Source organism: Chroicocephalus ridibundus, chromosome 3 (assembly GCF_963924245.1).
Source record: "Chroicocephalus ridibundus chromosome 3, bChrRid1.1, whole genome shotgun sequence".
Classification (NCBI taxonomy): domain Eukaryota; kingdom Metazoa; phylum Chordata; class Aves; order Charadriiformes; family Laridae; genus Chroicocephalus; species Chroicocephalus ridibundus.
In genome coordinates, this window is record NC_086286.1 from 93,080,522 (window position 1) to 93,093,832 (window position 13,311).

Sequence of the window (13,311 nt, forward strand, 5' to 3'; positions counted from 1 at the left end):
TTTATCAGAGCTTAATTCAGAGATGCTGTTTCTCTGCTGTTTGTATAGGAATTAGGACAACTACGGAGGCTATGGAGATTATGGAAACTTGTACAAAATATGTTTCCACATCCAGCATCTCCAAGTGAAAAGATCCTGGTAGAATAGAAAAGAATACCTCAATATTCAAAGTAAGCTACATGAAGAATAGCTAGAGTGGTGCCTGATGAACCCCAGGAACTTGCGTAGGACACTTCAGGTTCATCCTTGCTCCTGTCCAAGGGAATTCTGCAAGCCCAGCCCTGGCTACCTGGCATAGTGCTTTTTCAGGTGACTTATGGCTGGGAGTGTGCAATATTTAGGATTCCTTTTCCTTACTGGAGCTATGCAGAAGGATTACAATGAGGGGAGATCCCAATTCACATACTCATTTAGCAGCTGCTTCTCTTGGTTGAAGGAGTAAATTGAAAATTATTTCCAAGCTCCAGTTCTTCTTTGTCTATTTATTTGAGTTTACTAAGAAGAACTAATGGATACTGGAGAAGAATGTGCCTGGTGGGCAAGACTCAGCAGGAATCTATCCAGGGAGGGAGACTGGTACTGAAATCCCTTTGGAATTGGCTTTATTTAAGATTTTAGATGATACTTTGCTGTGTCTAGCATTGGAAGAAGTATAAGTTTAGAGAGAGTTTGGAGAGTTTTAGAGCAAGGATTCCTACATGCAAGTAGGAATGGCAATTAGCCATTGGCAATGGCAAGTAGCTATTCCTACATGCATGACGCCTGAAATGCTATGACAGCCTTCACTTTCTGAAAATGTGAGGTACCGTTTGTTCTCACTTGCAGCAGGCACGGTGGTGCTATGTAGTAATAGCGGTTCAGAGGAGTAGATTGGATACACTTGGTTTAAGATAGTTTCACCTTTAACACCGTCTAAAGCTTAGTCAACAAACTCATCTCTACTCGGTGCACTTCTGTTTACTCTCTTAATTTTTTAGAGACGTCCTTTAGACTGAGACACAAGTAATTTCCTTTGCTTTAAAGTCCCACTTCTGAGTGTAGCAGCAAGATGCTGGAGTGGGCTGGGGAGGGTGTTTTATTCATCAAGAAGCTAAAGGAAGACTTGAGGTGATCTCTCTGCCTCTGATGAAATTCATTCCTTTATCTGGAAGCTCTTAAATCATTCCTGCCAGAGGTGACATTATAAAAATAATTCTGAAGAACAAAAGTTCTCGCCCTTGGAATACACTGCATTGCACCAAATGGTAGGCATTTATTGCATTTTTTTTCTTTCTTAGGGAGGCTACAAGAGTTGAGAGACACATCGAAACTTTAGTTTCCTTTAGATTTCTTTGATGACTTCTGCAAGTTGATAGATTTTTTTTTTTTTTTACTTAAACAAATACCTTGTGAAATAAGCTGCACAAAGGATAGCCAGAGTGGTGTCTGTTGAACCCCAGGGACTTGCTCGGGACACTTCAGGTTCATCCCTGTCCCAATTTAAGGGGCTTTGGTGAAGCCAGCCCCGGCTTGCCATTCACAGCCTCTGTGGCCATGTGTGCCTGTGGAGCACTGCGCTGCTCTTACCGTGTACTTGGTTGCAGCAAAGTGTGGCACATACTTATTTAATTGTACCTGAGTATTTAAATGGGGTTAAAATAAGTGCTTTTCCTATGGCTTACTCCTTTTGCAGGCAGATGCACTCTGGGGCATCTACAATACCGACTTTACTGCAAGACAGTAGAGAGAGAATTTTGTGGCGGTCTGGGTGACACATGAATGCCTAACACCCCTCAAATTCCCCTCTAGCGAAGGAAAACAAACCGCACAGATTCTCCTATTGAGTGACGAGGAAATGGTTCTTCCTTCTTGTGATGGTGTAAAGAGGTGGAAGCTGGCACACCCTCAAGTTAATTTTTTCTTGGAACAGGGACATTTTATTAGAGGGGTTTTTTTAACTGTAAAAGCGATACTTAAGTTGTGCTGAAGCTGAATTATGAGCATAAGGATATGTGGAAAGCCTGCTAGTTCCAGGGACACTAATATCAGTCCCTTTCTGTAGATTATTAAAAAAATTAAATACTCAAACTCTAAGAGATAGCAAATAAAGGATGAAGGTGGTGAGCCTATGCCATTATATTCAATGGGACCTAATTCAGTCTGAACAGAGTTACAACCTAAATGCACAGGTAATGTAATTTTGCAGTAATTTCTGTTGATCATAGTGATTTTTCAGGACATATTTTGGAATATCACTTGGTTTATGTTGTTCTGGAGGCATGACAAGGCTGGTTTAATAAGCTTTTCTACTATGTTGTAATAGAGTATTTGCACTCTTCTATTACGCAAAATATTTAGCGCATGCACGAAAACTTGGCGTTGATCTGCAGTTCAGCAGCAGCGGTAAGCAGTTTACTGGATAGCATCTCTTTTTTGTGTCACTAGAGATGGAAATGGACGTTCGAGTGGCTTTTACAGCTCGGGAAATCCAAGGAGCCATTTTACTCAGGGAGATGAGACACTTTTTAGAGAAAATCCACAATTTATCCAGGAGATTCAGCTGCAAACACACTCCATGGTGCAAGAAGAAAGTAGACAACTAGAATAAAGGCAGATGGAAAGAGGTGAGCTTTGACCTTTCTCTGTGCAGCATTTTCAATCTTCTTGACGGACTTTAACTCCCTAGCACCTGATTTCTATAGCTTTTATATATTTTAAATCATCAACTTGGTGCAGCTGTTCCAGTTTTTATTTATCTTGGAGTATACTGCAACGATTTCTGCCACGTACTTTTGATACTCTTTTCCACAATACCACAAATGGCTTGAAACAGGAGCTGAGAATGACAATGTCTCAGCCACAGCAGCTACTACCGTCCTTTGAGCAGCTGCTCAATCTATGTGGCAACTGAGGGCTTCTAATAAAAAAGCCATTTTACTGTGTACACCTGATTTGTTAGCCTGATTTACAGAAGGTGATGAGTAAATCCCCACCTTCAGATCGGTTCTGAGACATAGTAAGATGTCTGGAGGCTTTCCAGCAGCAAAGGTTTTAGTGTAATATTCTAATTTATAGTATAGCGTTCTGTTTAGCATAACTCATCTTTACAAATTGGCTGTCTCTGACCTTGATATTCTCTCATATGTACCATGGTAACTGTGAATTTTGAGAATGTGCCGTGTTACCTGATAAGGGAAACGCTATTTCAGAATCTGAAGAGCAGCATGGAGCAGAGGTTTCTCCTCTAGGAGACAGCTTCATGCTGGCCGGACAGTGTGAAACTCACTTGTGGGGTTTTTTTCAGGCATTAGGGAATTCAGCTTTGTTGAGGACACTTCCATATAGTGTCAAACCACCGCATCAGCTTTTACCTCCCTCCTAGTTGCTGGTATGTGGCTGAAAGTCCTACAGGTGGGCAAAGTCCTTGGGTGCCAGGGTGGCTTTGGAAGTGGTGAGCAGTAAGGCTGCTCTAACGTGTGCGGCGTTGTGAGCAGGCAGTTCCCAAAGACTTTCTAAATCTCTGTTTTATCCCCCAGATCATACTCTTTTCGGCTCCACTCCACTGCTTTTATTAAATAATCTGCCACCGATGTAGCATTCAGCTGGATGTGAAACCTTTAAAGAGCTTTCAGGTGGGGAGGGAAAGCGGTACAGTGTTCAAAGCTGGGACCAGGACTCTATCAAGCAGCTGCCTGAAGCCTTAGTGGACTTTGTGGACTGTGGCCATGCTGCTCTGTCCTTTATGTTCATGGCCAAAGCATGAGTCTCAGCTGGTGTGACTGGAGAAAAGTCACTGATAGCCTCCTAAAGAAGCATGTGAAGTTGGGCATCCAAATAGAGAAGTTTGTAGTCTTGACTGCAACAGGCCCTATGTAGGGAGCAGCCCGTGGAACAGCGTATTGCACTCGTGAGTGAACTGGGAGCTTGCTGCCTAACCAGTAAAGCTGCTCTCAGATACACCACTGACGCTATTGGGGTCACCTGTATAAATAGGGACAGAATCCGTCTGTACCCGCTCACATGAACTTGCCAGGATACTGAAAGATTTATGTTCCAAATGTGATAATAAGCTGATATTGCTTATGTTTAATTTTTCCATGCACCAGTGTTACTGATTGAAGTAGTGAAGCCAGGTACCCAAACTGAGACCCCGGTCTGTGTCCCAGCACAGTGGCCTGGATGAAGTCATGGTGGGAAAGCTCTGAGTGATTTCAAAGAGGGCTGGCTGTCGTCCATAGCAATAAACAACCCCGGTCCCTAGCACTAATAGCCTAAAAGCATTTTCAGCTTAGCTTGTCATGCTTTGCCTGCCACTTTATTGGCAAACATCTTTCATATTGTAAGCAATTCTACAATTTATATAGAGGTAGTAAACCAAGAAGTGATTCTGTAACTCTTAAAATTCAGTTAGAATGATGACACATTTAGTTTTATCTTGTATGATTTCCAAGGGAAAAAAGTATTAAAAGTTTTGTGTTTGAACATTTTCCTTAAAGGGAGTTTTTCTGACAGATGTAATCTCTTATTTGATCTTGCTAAGTACAATATTTCATTTCTCAAGTAACATCATGATGTATATTTAAGGGAACTAATTCATATCCCTTAAAAAACAAATATCCTTCCCATCAGATACTAAAGATTTACTTAAGAGAATTTTGGCTTGTTTACTTTTGATTTTTAAGATTTTTAAATGTACATAAAGCGTGAATTATTTCGTGTTTGGAAGCTCTGTGGTAGGAAGCTCCAGGTAATTTTTCTGAGAACCGAGAGGGTACGTGTGGAGGCGTGTGTGGGTGTGTGTATACACATATATGCATATACATATGCACACTTGCCTGTGAGCATTTATACTTGCATATAAGTACGTATACATAGAGACCCACACAGATATCAGTGCAGAACTTCAGTTGCAGGATTAGTGCAATTGGACTAGCATCTTGTGCTGCCCCAACACCAGAGGACAGGGTCTCGTAAAAAATATAGCACATAAGTTTAAAGAGGAAAGAGGTAGTGAGAAAGGAAAGAAGGTGAGGATGATATCACAAGATGAAGTAAATTATCATATGGGCCCAGCATGGTGTTTCTGAATCATTAGAAAACACCTTTAATAAAGAATGTGGGTTGTCCCTGGCTGCTGCTAACATTATTTGGCTGATGGATGCTGCAGCAGAAGCAGGTCTTGAGGAGTGATTTGAAAGAGAAGGCTCCCATCAGTTCTTCTTCAAAGAGTACATTTTCTCCTTCAAATCAGTTGGAGTTCCCAGAGCTGAATCATTAATAAGCATCTTTTCTGATGAAGTTCAGAGCCCCACAGCACTGGTAGCAGGATGAAATTAAAGCTTGTGAGATTTGCCCTACAAAGGCTCACTCTTCCAGAAGTTGCCTCATGTTTTCTGACGAGCTGTTGTGTGTAAATCACACACGGCTGTGCAACATAATTTCCCCGCTCAGCATTTCCTGGGAATGTTTTTCAGGATTACGGGAGGGCAGGCTGCAGTCAGGGGAGTGACCTGAGGAGGTCTGTGCTGCCAGTCCTGGAAAGCAGAGGACTGAGGATCTGCAGCAGCTCGGCAAGCCTTGGTCCAGGGCAAAGATTTTGAAGTACTTTAAGAGGGAAAACACTGTGTTGTTAAGCCTGATTTCTCAGCTCTGTAAAAAACCCTTTCAGAGTACACATAAGCTGCACAGAACCAAATGACGCTGTTCTTACTGGGTCATGTCTTGGGAATAAAAGTTAATTTAGTTCAATCTTCAAATCCCTGTTAAAGTCTTGACTTTAAGGTCAAGGTAGTAATTTTTAGTTAGAGATGGATGCAACATGGTTTATTTGTTTGTTTTTTAAATAGGATTTGTGGTTTTATCCAGTAAATTTAGTCTTCACTACGGGACAATACAGGATCTCATCTGTACAGCTTTAGAGATTAGAGTCTCAAAGGTAAATATCTGTGTAGCTTCTGCTGAGCCTGGTTCCAGGCAGGTGCCTTACCTATCATTGAGGACACTGGTGTAAGTACCACCTTCATTCCTTTCTGTGGGCAAAGCCAGGAGATCTGCTTGGGCTCATGTCTGGCCTTTTATACCTTCACCAATGTCTGCTCAGGCTGCTGAAGGAAGGATTTATGGATCCCTTTTTTATCACCACAGCAATCACACAGCAAAAGTGGGGGCCTTTTCTCACACTCTGTCTCCATGGGATGAGAAGCTGAGTGGAAAAGGGGCTGCTACATATGGACGTGGCTTACCAGGACTCGCTGCAGAAGAGAATTACTCATCCTCTGCAAAGTATTGATGAGGCCAGTCTGGATTTGTGCCTCAAAATTCAGCCTGCTGAAAACTTAATGTGTTACAGAATTTGGCACTAGTTTGGGCCATTTCTAACTAGGGTGGTACTCTGATTTATGCGTTATTCAAGCACCCAGCTAGACAAGATTGAGCTTAATTATTAAAGAGATAGCGAAATGTTACGGACATAAATTCATTTCATACGGGCCAGCAGTTGGACACTAACACAAGCTAGATTTGAGTCAGTCACTGGTCCCCCACAACCTTCCCCTTTGCTCTGATTCAAGTGCAACTAACACAAGTAAACACAGTGCAGTAGGCAGAGAGAAACTCTGGAGCACCACAGTCTGGGGAGGCAGCACTTCTACCCACACCCTGAGCAGTGGTGGCATTCAAACACACTTATATCCTTTATAGAAAGCCCATTATCCCAAGTGAATGCATGTTCATAAAAACTGCTTGTTACTTTCTTCACTCATATCAGTTTATCAGTAAGTGAAAGCAGCCAGCTCTGCCTCTTCTTGCATGGAATAGCTCAAAGAAAGAGAGATGTTATTTACAAAGCAAATGCCATTGCCTCTTTTAATTTTTTTTTTTTTTTTTTTTGCTTAGTGAGCTTCAGAAGTTTTCTGTTTTCTGAGAGTCATTCAGATGAAAATTGTACCAACAGATGAGTGACAGAATAGCTTGGGGATAGGCAGCACCTATTGTGCCTGCAACTCCTTTCTTTGCACTCGACAAACATGATTCAGACCATTTCTGGGGTGGACGTGGCAGAGTTCTGCTTTCAGGCTGTAGGAAAGCAGGCTCCTGCTGTCATTTCCAAGGAACTGGTTTTCTCATGGCAGTGGGTTTTTTCCATTAGATATAGGGCTTTTCCTCTTTTCCAGCACTCAGATGTGGAGCGAGAGGTTCCCTTACTGTTTTCTGGCCAGCCCCTCTCAGTATCCTCTTATGGGATGTCGTGACATGGCAGCTAAGTAACTCTGCTGCTCTCTGTCTCCACAGGCATGCTACTTCTGTTCTGTAATTTTCATGAAAGTGGATAATTTCCCTCCCTCACCTCTTTCCCTGACATATAAGTCATTCCCGGTCCCACAAATAAATCAAAAACAGTGTGAGTTGGAATATGTCAGGTGCAAACAACAGGAAAACCAAATAACTCTCTCCCCCCTGCCCAGTTTCCTTGATTTTGAGCTTATCCAAGAGTTCTCTTCTTGGATAATTCTCTGACCCACGTTGGGTTCCATCTGGTGATATTTGTGAGCTGTGTTTTCTGGATGTTAACAGATTTGCAACCTCTCTGTAGCACTGAGTTCAAATCAGAAGAAAGGCGAGGTGACGGAGGCTGTGACAACGATGGCCTGACAAGGTCCCGAGCTCCTTATCTCATCAGCCAGCTCACCTTCCCCATCACCCTCTCCCTCTCCCACTGCAACCTTTGTCTTCTCAGAATTTATCTGTATCTATATCAAATCTGTATCTAAACTCTATCAAATATCTCTCTCTGAGTCTCTTCTCAGGTGTAGTCCCACTGAATTGTCTTTCGCTCCCACCCTTTATCTATTCAACCCTGCAAATAACAGATATGTTCAACTTTTGGTTCAAGGACAGGCTTTTATTTTAACCTATTTTTTTCTGAGCAAACAACAATTATGAAAGCTTGCTGCATTTGTCTGTCTGTTTATTAGTTGTCCGCAGTCCTGCCCACAGTGGCCCCAAACTTTTGGACATGTGAGCTGATTTCATCCAAACTTGTCAGAAAGGTAAAGATATAATAAATAAAGAAATAAACCCCTACAAGCTTTGTGAAAATAGTTGGTAAGGTAGAGGAAGCAGAAGGTTCATGCCCCATCAGGGGAGAAGCTGATGTGGAGTCATGTTGCTTAGACATCAGAGAGTCCAGAGGAGAGCACAGTCTTGAGATACAGATCTGCAGGAAACCGAGTTTCATCATCTCTGCTGCTTATAGAGCGAGGAATTTAATTTCTCTCTCCTGAGAGAAACATTGAACTGTTCTTCTCTACTTCCAGTGCATCATTGTTGTGTTTGAACCTTTTATTTATTTATTTATTGTATTGCACTGTCAGTTATGATTAATTTAGGTTTTGTTGATGCTGCTTATTGCATAGAAGGCTTCTGACTATGACCTCTATGATGTAGAGTCCATCACCTGAGTTTTCTCCGCTGTCTACTTTTATGTCTGTTCATGTATCAGAGGGGAAATAATGGCTGTGGTCCTAAGTGGGAAAATAACTACTAATGGATTAGATTGTATCAAATGGTTCGTGAGACTGAGATAACCAGCCATAACGGGCTGAGGTTCCCAATTGTGACCACAAGAAACCTTCTCAAATTTATTGGTGGTAGAACTGAAAGTCATAACCCAGAGAGGAAGGTAACAGTTAGGCAGATTCAGATTGACTATGGAATAATAGTCCCATTCTTTTTTATTTTTTTTCCTCTCTCGGCTAAGAAATAAACCTTTAACATCACATCTTTTTCAAGACATCGTTCGAAGATAAAAAATAAGTGATTTTGTTGACATAAAGTCTATTTCCACTGAGAGCTGTATCAAAAGAGATCAAGCAGATATCTTCTTTCTGCAAAAGCCAGATTAGAATCTACTGGCTGGTAGTGTCCTTCTAAATGGCAGAATGTGTTAAAAAATAAGACTTGTTTTATTCCTTTCTAAGTAAGCGAAGTATGCTGTGAATTTATGTGCTTCCTTTAATAAGGTCCCCAACTTGTGCTTTGGAAAAAGGTGGCAGTAAAGCTGTACTATATCAGAGTTATGGGGACACATCTCTCTGGTTCTCACTGGACAAACTTGCAGCCTGCATGATCTCAGATTTAGTAGAACCAATAACATTTAGTATCTACAATTTTCATAAAGTCTTGTGGCTTTAAAATGGTACAGTAATTACTTTCTTCTGTCTCAAGATACCCACGGTAAGTTTGCAATACATTGCCCATGGAAATGACTCAGCAAGAGGAGCATGGTGACCGCTCCTGCACAGCAACTTACTAATGGGCTGGGTTTGTCTTTTACTCAGATATTTGACTTCTCTCATGTAATATTTTTGTAGCCAAGCCTTTTTAGCAAACCTGAAGAGATCAAGATAGAGATAGGAAGCAGGCAGTATGTTAGCGGTAGAAAAGGTAAATAACATGGTCAAAGCTGATAAGAAAAATTAGATGGAATACTTTCACTGTCTTTTGAAATTTTATTTATTTTGCTGAAAACATGTTTTGGGGAAAAAAGATGAGACCATGTTGAAACATCCCATGGACAGTTGTCTCCGCCTGTGACTTCTATGTCTATTGAAACTATTCAAACCTCTCCTAATTCTCAGAGGCAAAAAAAATAGAGAAGTGGGAGAATTATCAAGTTTCAAAAATGTTCTGTTTAGTTATGATGCAAAATTAAAATCTCAAAAGTGTTTGTGATTTAAAATCTACAGCACACAGCTCAGGTGAAAGTATATGGTGGTTTTGCGTGAATTCCAAAACCTGATACTTTGGATATGCAAATTGTAACTTTTTTTCCCTCAAATAAAACCATACAACATTTTGAAAACTTGCATTTCCTTTTTAATTTTTTTGCAAGTCAAGATTTGCCACTAGGTAGGTGGGAACCTTTAATTGAAAATTTTCTCACCTCCTCTACAAAGAATTCTTTGATGGCTTTGATTGCGATTAGGAAGAGCATTCTCTGAAATGGGCGAGTTGTGCTCCCCGCTCCTCCTTTCATCCTGATCAGAATGGTTACTGCATGCTCAGAGCTTCAAACAGCCACTGCTCTTGGTTTTAAGAAAATATGGCCAAATTAACTGCATACTTTATCAAGATGTTATAAAAATTTCAATAGTAAATTTTTGAAGAACGCTTTGACATATGGCCTCTCTACTATGAGCTAAGCTTAATATGTTATGGAACACATGTTAAACTGTTAAATGACAAGGTAATCATAAGTTATGGATTACTCGGGACTCTGCATGGCCAGACATGTTCCCTCTTAGATGATCCTTGGCAGTTTCATTATCAACTGATAATTGCCAGCTCTGCCGTAATACATTCATCTATTTAATGGTTATTTCACATCATTGTGAGCCAAATAGTGCTGCGCAAAGGCAAACACTCTCTTTTTGTGTTCTGCTTGGAAGAAAACCAGAAACAATCTCTAGAAGAAGAGGGACAGGATCAAACAATACTGTCATGGTCACAGTCAAAGTAGAACCACTGAATGTGTCATTTTGTCAGTGTGCACTGTCTGAAATTTGTCTAGCTCTGGAGTTAAAATAAATCCACCAGCAAAACACCATTTTTTACCTTAAAGAGTTTTCTGGCTGTTAGTATCCTGGAGGATATTTTTTATCTCAACTTTAGCAATCAAATGAAGCTGATATAAAAGTTTACCAACTATTCTGCATGCTTACTATTGCTATTGTTTGTTCAGAAGGCTTTACTTTACTTGTGGGAGAAGTATAAATGTATTTAAATCTGTATAACCTCTGGGTTGATATTAGTATTAGTTGATACCACTTATAAATATATTAACACCATTATATTGATATAACTGTGTCTGCCTGAGTAGGCTGCAGTAATTTAGTTAAATCAGTTTTGCTATCAAGGCAACTAAATGAAAGGGGGAAAATAAATTCTAGATACAGAGAAGGGCAGGTAATTTCTGTCACTACTTTGAAAACTGCTGGCTTTTCCAATGAACAGGAGATTTCTGTGAACAGAGTAGGCATTCTTACAAAAACTGCAGTAAATGAAATGTCATTTTTATTGATAATGATGCTATTTACTCTAGAGAACTGTTTGCTGTTACAAGAGCTGGTTCAGAACTTGCCAATCCTGTCTCTATCAGCCTTACAGTTTTCTGCAGCAAAAACATTAACCGAGTCCTGTGAAGTTAATATTTAAGGATCTTGGGGATCATTCCTTCAGAAGTTTACATGAGCTTTTATCAGTAGCAGCATTCTTTGTCGAGATGTACTTGCAGTACAAGACAGGGTTGATTTTCCCCTTGGAAACAAGGAATCCTTAAATTCCTTTTTATTCCACCCTTGTTAAAACACAATATTGCCTAGGCTTTGTGTAGGCTACATTTTCACCCCCTGGGAGCTCCTAAACCTGCAAAAAAAGAAAAAGTATGACACTAATTGAGTTTTCTTGTCTCCTTTCAAGTTTCAGCATCGTGACTCTGCTTGGGCATCTGGATGTGAGTGTTTGTTCTCACTCCTGCCAGGGGACCGACTCCGGCATGCCATTCCTTCCTTCCCCCCCACCCACTTCCTTTCCACCTCCCTCCCAGAAGTCACTTTTCTTGAGACATGGGAAAGCCATCAGCACGTCCTGCTGCTCTGAGGGCTGTTTGCTGGCTGCCTTTGCTCTTGGAGGTGGGTGAAAACTGTTTTCTTTCACAGGCTGGTCAGAAAGCAGCAGGCAGAACTGACATCTTCCAGCCGAGTCCTTTGCACCACCCAGAAAGGCAGGAGGAGAGATGTCCTCATGCTCTGTAGGTAACACATGCACATGGCTGTGGAGGAGAAAGGGCCAACAGGAGGTGGTGGACGATGGAGCGGTTGGGCAGAGCCGAGGGCCACCTGCAACCAGCTTGTTAAGCTGAGACAGGGTGTTGAAGGGCTGAGACAGGGCGTTGATCTTTCACACTATCAGTGAACACAGGTAGAGAAGGGGAAAGGCATCCAGCTGGCATGGCAGTTCTCTCCCCAGAAGAAAAGACTATAAATTACGGTTGTGCTTTGAGAATGACTTATGGCTACCCTGTTTATCTACCTGTTAGAGGCATTTTGGTTTTCTGCTTTTAATAAAAATATTGCCTGTTAAGCCCTTTGTTTTGTATTTGCCAGTGGGAGCAGTTTACTCACTGAGCCATTTGCACTGCTCCTTGCATCAGGATAATTTTCCCTGGTTTCTGGGTGAGGACTTGAACAGTGCTCTAGCAGTGATTAAGTGCGAACTCATCTATAACTGTTTCCACTCAGGTCCTGGTAGAAGGGTTACAAAATGGCTCGTACCAACGACAGTCTGGCCTGCAGTGTTTATCCAGTACCTGTTTAAGAGGCGGTGGTTACTATCGACTGCCAAACTCACCCAGATTCGAAGTGGCAACTGGAAGGAGAAAGACCCTCTATCGTACTGCCAAACTGAGGATGCCAGTCTATGCCAGGGGAAGATGTTTGGGAGACAACCAGACCCAACACCTTGGAAGATGAGCTTCCTCTTGTGCCTAGTCCCGCTTTACCTGCAGAAAGGCTTCCAATGAAACAGCTACAAAGAGTACGGGAATGTCCTTGCATAGTATGACAGAGACATAAAAAACAGATTTTCTTTTTGTTTTAATTAAATAAACATTGTTGTTGGATTTCTATCGGAACTTCTAAACCTGCTTAGAATTTCAAAACCAGTTTTAGACTGAAGAAAATAAGTCCAACAATGAAGGAAAATATGCAAATCCTCCCCCACCCCCCCAAATAAAAGGAAAGAGAAAAAAAATGATATGTCACTTTAATATTAAAGTTAAAAGGCTTTGATGGTGAGGAGAACTTTGTAGAAAAGAAAATGATGGGTGTGACAAATCTTTAAAGAAGAGAAAATGGAGTGCTATTTTTAAAATTCTTTTATTCTGTGGTATTTTACAGAGCCTTACAGATGACAAAGCAGCTGCTTCCCCTGTGCTTGACTGAGTGCTTTCTCCACACACCACTGGGTTGGGGTTTTTTTCTTTTTGTGTCACATTGATCTCTTGTTTTGCTGCCTCTAACACGCCATTAGGTGCCTCTGGCTGCCAATAGTGAGGGAGAAGATCAGGTTCTGGTGGGTAAACTGCCATTAGGCACTTCCTGACGTGATTTATAATATTATGGCCTGCGTCTACTCTTTGAAGATATTTTGAGAGGTAGAATCACCTTATTATTATTGTTTTTACTGCTTGTACTGAACGAGTTTCTAGGGGTCCTTGTCCAGATCTGTTGTACAGATGTTGCACAAATGGATATTAAAAGGCAACACCTGCCT

At 41.2% G+C, this 13,311-nt stretch overlaps 1 long non-coding RNA gene across 1 annotated transcript in view; it reads left to right on the forward strand.

Annotated features, from left to right (window-relative positions):
- The window catches only part of LOC134513439 (uncharacterized), a 44,119-nt gene extending 31,399 nt beyond the window's left edge, over nt 1–12,720 (forward strand). Inside the window, exons 3-4 of the long non-coding RNA XR_010070427.1 lie at nt 11,458–11,669; nt 12,279–12,720. This is a non-coding gene — a long non-coding RNA (uncharacterized LOC134513439). The remainder of the gene's footprint in view (nt 1–11,457; nt 11,670–12,278) is intronic.
- Nucleotides 12,721–13,311: the final 591 nt, after the last annotated feature.